This window comes from Protobothrops mucrosquamatus, unplaced genomic scaffold, assembly GCF_001527695.2.
Source record: "Protobothrops mucrosquamatus isolate PMUCROS unplaced genomic scaffold, P.Mucros_1.0 scaffold1603, whole genome shotgun sequence".
Lineage (NCBI taxonomy): Eukaryota > Metazoa > Chordata > Lepidosauria > Squamata > Viperidae > Protobothrops > Protobothrops mucrosquamatus.
The window spans coordinates 102,532-107,456 of record NW_015387766.1 but is presented as its reverse complement, the minus strand read 5'-3'; positions in this window follow the sequence as shown (position 1 = coordinate 107,456).

Genomic DNA, 4,925 nt, shown 5'->3' with positions numbered 1-4,925 from the left:
TTTAATAAGTGCCAGACTTTACTATGTGTCAAGATTGGATTTTGAAGCTTTAGGTCATCTTGGGATATTACAATAAATTTCAGTTTTTCTTTTTGTTTTCCATTAAAAGTGGTCCCCAAAAGCATCCAAAGTTTGAATATTAATTAAAATGATTCATCTCATAAAGTAATTGGGTATGAGTCCTGTATACGAGTCCCTCTTTTTATTCCTCTTGTAATTTCTAATCTCTTTGAATTATTTTTCAATTATTTTATTTTTTATTATTATTTTTAAATATAATGCATTCTTAACTGTTTTCAAAAATGTTGTTTTCTGCAAGTCTGTATTTTATTGTTTATCCTCAATGTCAGTCCCATTACTAATATTATGGTTTTAATATGTTTAACATGGATGGTTATGTTTTTTTTCTTTAAGTAATTTTCCAAAATCACAGCTCTTTTTAAAACCATAATGGCTGTAAGAGAATAATTTTATCATCTACTTATAGAGATTTTATTTGTCATAAAAACTAATGAACTTTATCTCTAGAATATGTCTCTGGTCATATTCCATAATATTATTCCATAATAATTTTATTAATTGAAATTTAGAAATACAAAAGTAAAAAGCTAACATAAACTTAGAGAAATAAAAAAGAAAAAATAGGAAGTGAAAAAAGGAAAAAAGGGAGGGAGGAGAAAAGAGAAAAATATATAAAAAAGGAAGAAGAATAACAACAAAAGAAATGACTTTCTCCTTCATCAAAACCAGTATAAACATTTTCAATAACTCAACACCTATAATATTTCAGTCAACTAAAAATGCATAACTCATATTTATCTATTGGCAAATATTAAGCCTCATCTTTCAATCTCAATCAGCAAAATCCATTAGCAGCTCCCAGAAATAACAATGTACATATTTTAACTTTAAACAAGTAAATCAGTTTTGGATTTCTTTCCTTTCCTTTACACAATATCTTGACATTTTTTTGTAAAACTCCAAAGGGAAAAAAAAGTCTTTTTCCCACATCTTATCTCAGCTCTATAAATAAATCTTTAAAATCTCTCCTTCGACTAGAAACAACAATTAATTCCTTCAAATAACATTCCACCAATTAATTTCTTAACATTTTCTCTTCATTTCTTCTCAGTTTTAATACCATAATTCATCACTTTCCCTAAAAATATGACAAAACTCTCTTCTGCTAACATCTATCAACAAATCTTGAAAGCCTCATTTTTCAATCCTAGTCATGAAAAACCCATTAAGAACTGTTGGTATAAAGAGGACCATGTACAGCTTAATCTTGATTGAATAGGCCTAGTTTATAAACTTGTGTTTTAGTTTTAAAGATGTTGATCATTCCTTTTAGGTAATGTTTCAAAAACTGATTTCTTCTATCTTTTCCTTTTCTTAGGAATTCCTTCATAAGCACATCACTTTTGTAAATCCAAAATAAGAAAATTGTCCAAGTCACTTTTCTGAATTAAAATCCACATATCCAAATTACTTATCTGATTTATTATTTGTGTGTCCCTTTTAATGATTAAAGCTGATTTCATTTATAGATCCTGTACAACATTTTTACCAATATAATTCTTGTATTTTGTCAACTTTATATTCATATCCAAACAGCCTAGTTTTCAACTATATCTTTCTCTGTCTCTTCTTTTAAACCTATTTTACTGGGTCAGACAGTCTAAAGTGGAAGTTCTGTGTGCATTGTTGACAAATATCCTTCAATTCTTCCAGAGTTAAAATATTTTTTAAAAATAGAGTTTTTAGTTATAATATTTAATTCATTCTGGCTACCTTTGGTAAACAGCCTTCAATCTTCTTCTATCATGTTTTTCTCTCATCCAGAACATTGAACAGATTTCTTTTATTTAAACTTAAATCTTAAGATATTTTAATAAGATTTTAAACAAATTTCAAGAGGTATTCTTATAACTTTTTGATGTCTTGTGTCCAGTCAATTTGGCCCCCTAGTCCACTTAAAACTTTTGAAAGTCAACATTCACATCACCCTTTCACTCCTTATTTTGTCTTCAAGTTTTAAATTAATGTAATTTTACATATATATTTTTGTGCTGCAGACTGGAAGAAATCATCCAGTATAATGAAAGGTTCTTAATATACACAATACAATTTAAAAGCCATTCCCAATAAAAATGATTAAAAGGGGAGATGGCGAAGCCTTTATGAAAGGCTCCAATTGCAGGTTGCTTGGCTGTCACTCCCGAATCTGAGAGCTCTAAAACCCACTGGAAATTGCTGGTTTGTGGTCCTATTCTAGGGATTTGGATTTTTGCAGGCCAGATCTTTGCCATCTTAAACTGGGTCAAACTCCTTCTTTTATTACACTTCTTCCTTGAAGCCTATTCCTTTTTTTCCTGATTCCACAGAAATTGCAAAGTGAAGGATCTTTCCCTTGCTATTGAGCTTGAAGGGAACCAATGACATACTACATTCTTTTGATCTCCCTCTGTTTATTGGTCTTCATTCTAGGCCAGTGATGGCGAACCCTTTAGAGACCGAGTGCCCAAACTGCAACCCAAAACCCACTTATGCATTGTCGGGTGCCGGGTGGGTGTGGCCCATTGGGTGGGCGTGGCTTCGGTGGTAACGGCAGACTGGGTGGGACTAAAAAGTTCAATCAATCAATTCCAACTTTGCAAGATCTTTTTTTCCCCACGAGAAGTTGAAATTGACTAATTGATTGAACCTTTTTTTTTTTTGCACACAGCGGCAGAGGCCTAAAGCGAAAAGGTTTTAATAAACCCACCTGAAGGCCTAGGACTGGGGCGACAGCGCCCACGCCCACAGAGAGGGCTCTGAGTGCCACCTCTGGCACCCGTGCCATAGGTTCGCCACCACTGTTCTAGGCCATTGCTTTATTCAAATGCTGGTCTAGTATCTTGATACCTATCTAAAGTCTGGTTCTGATTTTTTTCACAGCTTATTATATCAACAGTTGCAAGTAGTAAATGTAATGCAATTGTACCTATGCATTTTATCATACCAGGGTATATTAATATTTTTCATAACACTTGTGATCTCTATTACTATCATTTTATATCCTACAAAGAACTGCAAATGTATCTAGCCTCCTGCCAGCATTTGATCCGCTTCAGTTTGCTTACTGACCAAATCGCTCTCCAGAGGATGCTAGTTCTTTTCCTGCATGCGCTTGCACACATTGCCTCCATTCCCAGGTGGAGCTCAGTCTCACCTCTCTACAGTTGTCCTTGACTTATGACTACAATTGAGACTAAAATTTATGTTGCTAAGCGAGACAGTTGTCAAGTGAGCTTTACTCTATTTTACAATCTTTCTTGCCACAGTTGTTAAGTGAATCACTGCAGTTGTTAAGTTAGTTCCCCCATTGACTTTGCTTGTCAGAAGGTCACAAAAGGGGATCACATGACCCCAGGACACTGCAGTCATCATAAATATGAGTCAGTTGCCAAGTGTCTGAATTTTGATCATGTAACCATGGGGATGCTACAAGGGTTCCAAGTGTAAAAAATGGACATAAGTCGTTTTTTTCAGTGCTGTTGCGATGTTGCAGAGTCACTGTTGTAGATCAAGGACTGCCTACACTTGCAGTCTCCTCTTTTCTGTGTTTCCCTAGTAGAGCCATTTTGTTTTCTTTGCTACTTTTATATCGGGCAGGCACACCCCAGCTTTTTTTCTTCCAAAGTCTCTCTCCTTACTGAAAGCAACAGTATGTCTTCTTCTCAATCAGTGGTTCTCAAACTATGGGTCGCGACCCCATTTGGGGTCGATCGACCATTTCACGGGGGTCACCAAGCAAGGCTGTCCGCCATTTTTTCCCCTTTTCCGGCGGGTGCCTTACCTCCTTTGAGCTGGGCCAGCTGGTGGTCGGCCTGCTCCGTCTCTGCCGCTTGCCAGCTATGCCTCGGCCAGCGCAGGGGGCGGAACCACACATGCGCGGCGCTCCCTACAATAGTCAGACTCTTGCTTCTCCCAAACAAAGCCTAACATTAAAACCTCATACCATGTTATATTTCAACTTAGGAACACTGCAGAACTGCTTATTGTCTTGTCACATTGAATGGATGCATTGGTTCCTTCTTTAAAAGTTTGAAATAAATCAAGCTGTTAATATGTGTTTTTTAAAAGAATGATATGGATAGAAACTTTCCACATATTTCAGCTGAACTTTTCATTCAGCACCGCCTGAATAAAGCTAATTATAATTATTCATTTGCATATTTCTGAACTATTTTGGCACAAAATATAACAATATGCATTTCACTTTTAAATTATTTAATACATACTGAACATTTTAAAAGAATTAAAACTTGGTCTTGGGTAAAAAAATAAATTTCTCTTAAGCAGGAAATAGGATTTTGGACTTTGAGTCGTATATAATATTTATCTGTCTGATTTTACAAAGTAGAGTGTTCTTTTTGAAAGCATCCAGGGAATCGTAGATAAAAAACAACCAAAGTAGAGAGATCCTTGAAATTATGATCAATGGAAAACACACTGGTCATTTGATCACAGGCTTCCCAATCTGTGGTGAAATAAACTGAACTTTCATTTCAAATTGAGTTGTTATGTTTAAATATGCACATCTCTATATCAATTCAGAGATGAATAATTTATGTATTGAGTGCTTTTTTGCGTGATAAGCAAGTGGCCAATCTTGTATCATGTTCATCCTTCTACCAAAGGGAGCCAAACAAATGACTGAAAACTGAAAGCCATTTTGAAAGATTCTTCAGCTTTTATCAATGAAGCAATGAAAGTGAAGTCACTGTATCATACAAGAAGAATCAGAAAAAACCACCTTCTTTTTATTGCACTCTTATTTCTTTTTAAAGTAGCATGCTGACTTTTTGTTTTAGGCACCAAAACAACTTGAGATACATCACTAAAGATCAGAAAAAGGAATTATGTTCTGTGGAATATTA